The sequence below is a fragment of the Ammospiza caudacuta genome, chromosome Z (assembly GCF_027887145.1).
Source record: "Ammospiza caudacuta isolate bAmmCau1 chromosome Z, bAmmCau1.pri, whole genome shotgun sequence".
In the NCBI taxonomy this organism is placed as follows: domain Eukaryota; kingdom Metazoa; phylum Chordata; class Aves; order Passeriformes; family Passerellidae; genus Ammospiza; species Ammospiza caudacuta.
In genome coordinates, this window is record NC_080632.1 from 87,822,194 (window position 1) to 87,833,371 (window position 11,178).

The window sequence follows — 11,178 nt, forward strand, 5'->3', positions numbered from 1 at the left end:
TAAGAGATGCACACTAGATAATACTTGGCAAATATTAGTCGTATGCCACAGGCAGATATCTCTCTGCTGTACCTCTACATGTTTTAGTGGGCTGGTGCAGCACAGATATTTAGTTTTAAGGGGTTCTTCACAGAGCACAACCATTAAATAACTTCTACCTGCCTAAAGTGGGGTAACATAGTGTAAGTCCAGTAATTACCTTCCTCTGCAGCCCACCTAGAGTTCAGGGAACTGAGAGCCACCTGTTTGCACAAGTGACAACATTTTCCCTACCACACCTAGTGCGTTACTTCTGTGAATGGCAGCTTTTAAGAAAATTGTCAAGTTTGAAACAGTTCCTCAGCAATCAAGCAGCTGGCTCACCATCTCAAATGATGTCATAATAACGTAAGTATAAATTGTGCTTCTATGTTTTATCAATGCCTGGGTACAACACTCATTTCAGACGCAGTTTGCTTAACACCACCTTCCAGAGCTTTCACCTGGCACCACGAGAGAAGAAAGGCACCAAGAAAGTGCCACATCAGCTCCTGAGCTCCTTTCAGCTCAGCAGGGCAAGGGGCTGCTGGGGAACAGCCTGGGAGAGGCACAAGGCAACGCAAGGCCTTCCTACAGCTCCTGCCTGCACAGAGAGCCAGGACAGCTCTCCCTTTACTAGCATAGCTCTGCAAACTTCTCTGTCAGTAAAGCATCGTTCAGACATGTAGCACAGCACCAAAATCATTATTTATCTGGTACTGAAAATAACTGGGTGCCTTTAGAAAGTGCTGAGGGAAAAAAACCCAAAAACTTAATCCAGCACCATTACTTCACTAGGTGCTGGTTCAGCAAACACACATAAGCAATTCATAGCAACCCTCACTCAGCTTCCTCCTGTTCTTATGCTCAAACTGTACTATCTAAAGCTGACTTTTAAAAAAACCCCAACCATGAAACCCCCAAGACTTAATGTAAACAAAAGCACAACTTTAAACAACACTTAAAAAGCAACATTAATTCAAACTGCCATAATCATGCCAGCTTTCAGGAGTTAAATAAAAATACAGTTACAAATTAAATAGAAGCTTTTTAAAGTTACCACTTCAGCAGAGTAGGAGTATTTTGTCAAATGATGCATTTCAGGAAAACTTAATTTGATGAAAAGTTCCCAGTTTGGGGTAAAGGTGAGTCAGCCAGTTCTCACAAACCTGTGGCTGCCACTGCCTGACTTCGAGAGAATTCCATCCCATGCTCCCAGCAGGTACAGTCATTAATCTTTATGCTTTTCAGCAAAATCCTGTAATTCACACAATAAGTGCTGCACTAGTACATACTGGGTGAAATCCAGGCCCTGCAGAAACCACCAGGAATTCTCGTGCCACTGATGACTGCCCAGTGTTCCACCTCTCTAGACCCCTCTGCGAGGCCTCTGGTCCCTCGAGCCCACAGCACCTCCCAGTTCAGCATCCTCAGCAACCTCACTCCTGCACCCAGACCCTGGGTAGCAGCGTTGAACAGTACGGGCCCTTGGACTGAGACCCAAGCACTCTGCTGGCAAACCACAGCTCTCCTCTTCCCGTGGCACCTGGCCTGGCTTCCAGAGAGCCCAGAGCAGTGTGCCCTGTTGAGCCAAGCTGGCATCCACCCCACCCACCTGGCTTCTGCCTGAATGGCACTGCCTCTCTGCACGTTTCAGTCAAACCTGACCAGCACTCAAGGGGACATGGCCAACTGCTCCCTGGCAGCTTCAATTTGAAATCTAGGGCAACAACTCTTCTTTTTGTAACTACACAGAAAATTTAAACCAAACCATGTCATGGTCACTGTGACCAGAACCATCACTCCTGCCATGAGTCCTCTATTCACAAACCCCTGTGGCAGAGCACCTTTCCTAGCTGGCTCACTGAGCACTTGTGATGAGAAATTATCCTCAACAAACTTCAGGAATTGCCAGGCTGCTGGTCACAGCAGTATGGTACACGTCTAGTTAAGTTACTCACTGATCCTAAATTAAAATTGGACTTTACACTCCACTAGCACTCAGGAATGTTCTACTAGCATTTAAGAATTGTGAAACACACATAATCTTGCCACGCAACCACTTAGTTTCAAACGGCCCCAGAGCCTTGTTCATTGACCTGGGTAAAGCAGAGCCCTGGCCCATGCCCACAGAGGCTCGAGAGGAATGATTAATGTTTGACATGCTGCAGCTCACATATGTGAAACAGCTCCAACTGCCAGCCATGGGCAGATGGTACCTTAATTCACCAGGCACACTGGGAACACGGGAGCTGTGCCACCAGCAGCAGGTGTCACCACACCCACACCCGTGTCCCTGCCACCCCAGAGCCCCTCTCAGCCAGGCCCCAAAGATCTCCATCCACGTCCCCAGCAGCTGTGATCCAACAGCTCCGGCCCCTCCTGTGCCACAGGCTGCCCAGCCCAGGTGCTCCTGGCACAGCCCATCTCGGGGCACAGAGCAGCCCAGGTGCTCCTGGCACAGCCCATCTCGGGGCACAGAGCAGCCCAGGTGCCCCTGGCACAGCCCATCTCGGGGCACAGAGCAGCCCAGGTGCTCCTGGCACAGCCCATCTCGGGGCACAGAGCAGCCCAGGTGCCCCTGGCACAGCCCATCTCGGGGCACAGAGCAGCCCAGGTGCCCCTGGCACAGCCCCAGGCACTCTCTGGGACCATTCCCACACGCCACACGCGCGGCTGGAGGCTCTGGCAGGGACCAGGGCCACCCCATCCATGCCAGCGACAGCTCCACAGCCTGGGAGGGGCAGAAAGCTCTCACCTCAGCTGGAAAAGCGTCAGCTGATATCTGGAGGAAATAACTCCCCACTGGGGACAAAGATTCAGATTTGTATATGTGGTGTTTTGGTTTTTTCTAGTCATAATAAACTTCTGAGGAGAAAACCAAGTTTTCAGGAGTATTCTAGGAACAGCAGGTGAGTTCTAAATGTCAGTTCATACAGAATTAATCCTACAAGTATTACTTAAAATTTGGGGTTTTTTCTTGGTAAGCAGAGAGAATAATATCTGAATCCCTGAATAAGTACTGGAAGCAAATAATCTTGAAACAACTGCAGATTACATAGTTTAAGAATCTTCACTTGGACATAAAATTCGCTAATTGTTTCTTGATCTTTAAATGGGCACATTCTATGTCCTATTTAATGAAAATAAAGAGGGGTCCCATACAGCATTAACAGGCTCTACAGTGGCTGTGCCATATAATCCCTGGTGAGACTGATATAGATTGACAGAGCAGGTACTTTTGGTCCAAAAAAAATTTACTGAAACACCTTAGCATTATCTCCAAATAAGAATATCAATACACAGATATTTAAAGTGGGCATTTGCTGGAAATCAAACAGAATTTTCCTCCCTTCTCCCTTATTTTGTGTTTCTTTTAAAAAGGTTACTTTTCACTGTTGGATCTCATTTCTCCATTAAAAGAAAGAATTAATTTAACCAGAAAACGAGTTCTTTTCTCGAACACTAATACTACTAACACTGTGAAACAGTAAGAAACAAAACACATAAAAAGGAATTCTCAAAATAATTTTTTAAACTGTATTCTGAGGACAACATTGTGTAACTGGGAAACCTTGTGAGGCTATGGCAATAGATTTCAAGCTCTGGTGAGCTGAACTGGTATGTGATTACACAGGCAGGTCGTGCACGCAGTTCCTAGTGGTTAAAGACAGCCAGATGTTTCCTTCCAGAGCTGGGCACTCCTCCCCTCCCCACCCAACAAGAACCCGTGTCCTCTTAAGCCCAGCTCGGCCCCGGGCAGCCCCGTTTGCCCAGTGACGCCTCCACGGTGTGCGGGACACAGGCGGACACGGAGCAGCAGGTTAGTGACTGTGTCTGTTTTCACAGCGAGAGGAGAGGCTGTTCTTTGTTCTCGAGTGCCAGCACACGCATCGGCCCTTCACCCGCAGGAGCGTTCGCTGCCGGGGCCAGGGCCAGCAGCCTGGCAGGTCACCCCGGCCCCGAGAGCAGGCAGGTGCCACAAGCCCCGGGCAGCACAAGGGGCCCTGCCCTCGCTGCTCGCAGCCCCCGAGCGCCCTGCGCCGCCTGGAAACGCAGCACGGCCCGCGGGCACGGCGCGCCTGAGCGGGGCCTGGGCACGGCCGGCACTCTGCACCACCCTCGGGCCGTGCCCGTGTCACGGAGCTCCAGCCCAGGGCTCCCAGCAGGGAGAGAGTGACCGCCTGTCCCAGGGACAGGGACTCCAGGGCCCGCACTGCTCCCGTTCCTCACACACCGAGGCAGGTGCTGGGTACAGACATCCATGGGGGTTCTGAAGTGCGGGCACATGAATGAATACCTCAGCCTAGTCCATCACACAGTATTTGGGATTACACTTCAGCTAAATACCTTTGCGAGCTCTGTGAGCACAGTACAAACCCACTGATTCCCAAGAGCTGATCTGGAAAAAGCCCTGGAACACAGGGAATTGTTCTCTCACAAAAACTGCTGCCTCACTTTCTTCCCCACTTTAGTCCTTCTTTTCACTCAAAACTATCTTTGAACACATGATGATGTCTGATGGTCAGCACCTGCACCAACCTAAGTAATTACAGACCAGCTGCACCTGTGCAGCCACAGCCAGCCCCTCAAACCTGTTGCTTTGGATTACCCACAGGGACAGACTGGGAAAACATAGCAGCTTCTTTTTCTCCTGAAATCAGGTCCTGAAATCAGAATGTTGTGAAAAAGACTTCAGGAAACAGGTAGAAGTGTCCAGGATCAAGACACCATCACCCTTGGTAATCCAGAGACTGAAACACAAGGCCACCTCTGATTCACTAACCACACTCTGTTTTATTTCAGTTTTTTTTCTTTGTAAGCTATCCTCAGAGAGCATGAAGATGCTGGCAGGCAGGCAAAAAGTTTTCTGGTAATTTCTTTCTGATCCAGCACATTTCCCACAGATAATCATTCTATAAAGCTCACCAAATCTAATACATGCCAAGGCACACCACCACCTATTTTAACTGCCGAGTACAGGAACCTCAGTCACTTCATTCCAACCACAGCAAACAGAAGTCCACTTACTTGTCAGTTTTAAGTCTCTCCAGGCAAGTCAGTCTAGAAGAGCAGTCTCGGGAACTCCAGAGCTGTTGTTATCCAGTAAATTTAATATCCAATGCAATGGATTACCTTGTCCAATTTGGCAGAAGCACTCCTAAACCCTCACCACACTGACAATCACTTTAGACTAAAAAACCGTTACAAGCTCCCTGAGCCACACCTGATCCTAATCAGGACTGACTGACTTCCAGCACACCTGAACACCTGTGTAAATTCCCACGCCTGCTTCTGCAGCCTGTACTAGACATTAATAATTCTTCTTTCCATTCCTTTCATACATAATGTTAAAATGCCCAGTGCTAGGTCAGGAACTGCCAATGCTCACTTTATTTTGAGCTCAAGATCTGTATTTCACCCCCCTGCTCTTTCTGTGTGCAGGTTCCCTGCAATACAGCAACCTTGCAGTACCTAAGGGGTTCACAGGAGGGATGGGAAGGGAATTTGGGACAAGGGCCTGGACTCACAGGACACAAGGAATGGCTTCACACTTCCAGAGGGCAAGATTAGATGGGATAATGGGAAGAAATTCTCAGCTGTGAGGGTGATGAGGCCCTGGCATAGGTGCCCAGAGAAGTTGTGGCTGCCCCATCCCTGGGAGTGTCTCAGGCCACGTTGGACAGAGCTTGGGGCAGCCTGGGAGAGCGGCAGACATCCCTGCCCATGAGGGTGGAAGGAGATGATCTTTTAGGTCCCTTCCCACCCAAACCTGCAGCGCTGCCATTCAGACAAGCAGCAGTCAATGAGAGCTGGCTGCAGCAAGCCAAGGGCACCGAGAGCCCTGTCCCCGCTGCCCCAGGCCTGGCTGCTGGGGCTGGGCTCGAGGAGGGACAGGGCCAGGGCACAGTGCCCCTCAGCAGAGCCACCCTCAGCCCCGGGCACAGACTGCGCTAGGGACTGACAGAGGGCAGGTCACCAAAGTCTCCTCAAGTTCTCAGAAGTGGATTGAAACAAAAGTTTTACTTGCAGAGACAAAAAAATAATAAAGCTGCTTATCTTCATGTGTGGCTCAGGGGACAGGGGACTAACAGAGCTGGAAGTGCTCCCTCAAAGCCACCCTAGGGCATCCTTTGTACACTGGTGTGCCCAGCACAGCTGTCTGCACAGCCAGCAGATCTCCTGGGACAAGGAGAGTCACCCTGAGGGACTGGTAAATACAAGGGTTTTGTGTTAGCCTTTTGTTTGCAGCAAAATTGCTTAAATTCTGCTCACAACTATTTTGCTGGGGAAGAAGCAATGTCATGGAGAGTACATTGTCAGCCAGACCTTACTCTCCTAATCTGAAGATAATTCCCAACCCCTCTTTGTCAGAGGGCGAATGGTTACAGGAAATGCCAGGGTGATCCAGAACTGATGTAATGAGTTTGATGATTGGGAAACTCAAATCAATTTCGTTTACTGATCCCCAGCAGAAATCAGAAGAGATCATGGCTTCCAGGTTAAAGACCTTTGCTCAACTTTCTGCTGCTCTGAGTTAATCTTTCTCCATCCAGCCATCAGAGTGACCAGCACAGGTAATCTTTAACCAGTGGCCATTGACTGACAAGGATCACAGCATTTCTCCTCTGGTAACTGAGCTGTTCCAGCACTTGTAGCCCTTACCTCTGTCCATGAGATTGTGGTAAATATGCCCTTTGAATGCTGCAGTACTCTGGGATAAGCTGATAAACACCACCTTTGCCTCCTCTGAGCCCAAGAATTCCTGTAGCAATGTCCTCTCAAAAATTATATGGCCATATCCAAAAGTGATGTGAGTCAGCACAGTCACTGACATTCAGAAAGCAAAGGGATAAATTCAGTTCCACTGTTGGATATGTGTAATTTTTCTCCATAAAAGATTCTGGCCTAAATCTTTGAATCTGGAATTTTAAGCCAAGGGAGCCATGCCCACAGCTGGTGGGACAGTGGCAGGATTTTTCCAAAGATGGCAATAGCCAGCCCCAGATCAGTTGAAGAGTATTATGTGCTGGAGTAAAGCCACAAGATACAGCTCAGGTTTTTGTCCCTGCAGTTATTCCTTCAGCTTTGAAGTGGTTCTTCCACTGTTTCTACACAGAAAAGACACCATCCCTGTGATTTCCATTTCCCTCAACATATCTTTCATATTGTATATAAGATAAATGAGAGGAAAGAGCTTTTGTAGGGATCAAATTGTGTCCTTTGTCTAGTGACACCTTACTCACCAGGAACTCTGCATATAACATGGAAGCACAGAATCATTTAGGCTGGAAGGGACTTTTGGAGATCACAGGAGTCAGTCCTCTGCTCTGAGCAGTGCCAGCCTCACAGTTAGACTGCACTTCAAAGTTAGATGATTTTGCTTGGGGTCATAGGTATGTATTTCCAAGGGAAGAATCTGGCCCTCAGGTCTGTGTGCAATGTATATTGCATTATCCGCCCCTGTGTCACCTTTAGTAACATTTAAACAAACCAGTTCCTTTTCTTTTTCCAGGAATTTCCCAATACTTTGGCATTTAATTTCAGAGAACTGGACCCCAACCAGTCTGCAGCAGTGCTGGATGTTGCAATGCAGTTCCAGACTTTCCCCAGGCTCCCTGTGGAGTGACCAGTGCTTCACCTACAGTTGCAGAGACCCATTTTGAGGGAAACTGGATTTTTTTTCCCCCAGAAACACAACTCACAAACACCAAATAAGTGGTGTTTCTGCTGTGATTAAAAGTAGCACATTTTAGGGTTTTTTCTGCTAGTTTTGGACAACATGTGGCATTTTGGTTTTGGGTTGGTTGCTTTCTTTTTAATATGAGGTCTTCCTGACCTAATATTGTCCTCTTTTATTCTGATTAAGCATATTGTCCTATATCTTCTGTAGACTTCAAATGCACATCTTTACTTTCAGAGCAGTTCTGAGTAGCATAAGGAGTTTGCACACAGGATGCTGTTATAATTTTACAGGTCATTTTTAGATACCTACTTTCCCCAAAACATGTTCTACGACTAGGGCAGACTCTGAAATAGTAGAAGTAGTATTTTTGTCATCTTTACACTGTGTGCATGTATCAGTCCCAAACAAGGAATTACTATTTACATAACAGGACTGGGATTAGGAATCAGCATTTTAGGAAACCATAGATTATTCTTGCCATGACAGATCTGCAGTCCAAGACAGATTTAAGCAAAAAAGATGTGTCATCAGCTGGTAACCAAGAGGGTGTAAGGAGGAGAGGGCAAGATACAGAATGTTTTCCAAATTTGATTTCATGATGGTTTTCTGCTGCTGGACGGAACATCCAGTCAAAATCAGTAAAATTACCTGGTTCCTCACTTTTGTGAAGTATTTATACTGAAAACTTTGCTTCCTAAATCCCCAAACTATTACTTCAGACTTTTCCAAAACGTTCTAATAGAACACATATGGTAATGGAAGTAAGTGATGAAACAACTGTTAGTTAACTAGCAAATGTTCTCATACCCAAAATGTGACTTTATTTTATGTTCAGAGAAGATCTCAGGTTCAAATCCTATTTTGGCCTAAAAAGTGAAATTCATCAGGCCCTAAACTGGAGATTTATACAATGGTCTCTTTGTTGGATGAGGTCCTGGGAGGTGTGTACCATCCCTGGGTTTGCCAGTGCTGTTCAGACAGGCTCAACTGAAGCCAGGCTTTTCCCCCTACTTCCCAGGTGTGCTGGAAAAAGTAAAACCTGAAAATTACTAGGCAAAGCAGACAGTACCTCAAAATTAAAGAAAGAAAAAAGATTGGCAAGCCTCAGCAGTGAACATGAGATGAGCACTGAGAAACTGATGAAATCAGTCTCACTGGCAGAAGTAAGCAATTAATATGCAGCCAGGGTAAACACTTTTCATCTCAGGGTTCAGCAAAACAAAGAGCTGAAACCCCCTTATCTTTTGCATTTTTCCCTCCCCACAAGTGCTCTCTGAAGGAACAGAGAAAATTGAAGTCTCTGAGCTTTTTTCCATTCTTTAGTCTGACTAAAGGTGACTCCGGCTCGGTGCAGCAAGGGTCATCTCCCTCCCCCAGATCAATATTTTAATATGACTTATCAGAACAAGAATGAATTGTTTACTTTAAAACCTCAGGATCCCATAAAGGGAGAGGGAAAGGTGTCCACAGAAAGCAGAGGCCTGCAGCAGCTGCCCACTGCTGGGAACTCAGAAAAGAATCCACGACTCCAAAGATTCAAGTACAGTCAGTCAGCAAAACGTCCAGCGAGAGAATCCCAGTTCTGCCAAGCCCTAACAGCACACCAGAGGATCCTTTGGCTGTTGTCTCCGATGGTAAGTGCCTCCCTGAGCAAAATTCATGTGAGGAAAAGGAAATGCTAAAAGAGATTAACAAAAATAAAATAGTGCAGGTGGATTTCCAACACTAAGCACTTTGCATACTAAAATATCCACACATATCCAGGGCTCAACTGTTTAATTTAACAGGATTTAATGTCTTGGACCTAGTGATCTCTACCTGCACTTGGAAAGAGATTAGGCTTTTGTTAGGGTAGTGTAAGCCACCCTGTTTATTGTTTTTAAGAGATGGGGTGCTGGGGAAGCTGACAGACTTTCTGGGGGACCAGGAACCCTTCCAGGTCTGGCCATGTGGGAAGGACAGGTTCTGTGACCCATCTCAAAAAACCCTCTTGAAAACACATTTGTTCTTTACAATGCCCTCTGCATTGGAACATCCCAATTATGTTCTTTACACAGATGCCCGGCAGAAGAGAAGCAAAAGGGGGATTTTTCTCTGATGATTATGCTTTGTTTTCTCCCTGTAACTTTCCTATTATTTTTGGGGTATTTCCCCTTGCAATACTAAAAACTCGTGGCCATTTCTCTTTCTTGCATGCTATTTTGTCTTGGAAGTATTCCTGTTGCTTTGCTGGAAGCTCCCACGTAGCTGAGGGACTAAAAATTGCTTATTTGAAGTGGCATCAGCTGCTTTGCTTTCTCTTTACATGTTCTGCAGTGAAGTCAAGTCCTTCTGCCTGGATTTCTGGGCTTTCCTGCTCTGCACAGGATTGCCAACCTTTTCCTCAGGGAGCTTAATTAGTAGGAATTTGCATGATCCTTCCCCTCTGCTGCAGAGAGTAGGCTGAGTAAAATGTGTTTGAGGAAAGGGAAGACACCAACGCTGAGGTGAATTAGAAAGCCAGGTACAGCACCTCTGTCCCTTTGGCATTCATTTCTCCCTCTCACCAGCTGCAGCACAGGCACATTTACCAAAACCAGCCCCGTGAACCTCAGGGCCACAGCTGCATCCTTACTGACAGAATGTTCTGGCATGACTGGGTTTTTGCCATCATTAATTCCAAAGACCCAGTGCCATGTGATGCTCAGGGTGTGCTGGAGCTTGTCTCCTTCTTTCAGAGCTATCTCCTTCATAGCTGGGACTGCATAGGAGCCTGACCTGTGGATCTGCACATCTGCCTGTTTTGTATGTGTGTTCAAATGCTCAGCACTGTCCCACTGCAGCACTACAAACTCAAAACACAGACAGAACCAGTGGGACATGAAAACCCCTTGGATGTCAGCCATGTCTGAGCATTTCTAGGCTTGCTTTCATGGCAGGGATGGGAATGCCAGATTATTACTGTTGTAATAATCTGGCATTCAATAAGTTCAATTTTCAGTATTTAGAAATAATTAAGGCTACTGCTGTTCACCCCAGCCCTGGTTTCTAACCTCCCCCCTTCCATGTGCTCCTCCTTCTCTGTTTTCTCTGCCTCTCTGCAGCATTCAGATATGATGATGGCATATAAGTGAATTTCCATGGGTTACAAATCCCTGTGCAGCATATTTGTGTGCTCTTAATCCATTCCTTAGTCCACATAATCTTTTATGGGATATTTTCGACTCTCAGACTGCGAGTGTGCAGAAATGTTATTTGGCTAGCACGCTAAACAACAAGAGAAACACTCTGAAACACCCAGCCTGTGCAGAGATGAGCACCACAGCTATGGACCCTAGAGTTTAATTCTCTGATGTACAGGTGCTGATGTGTCCCAGAAGAACATTACGGAATAGCACAGGGGCAGTAGGACCAGGACTATAGACCAGCTTGGCTGTCTTGCATGTGGGCTACTCAAAAATGATGCTAAAAACAAGTATATGAAAATCAAATAT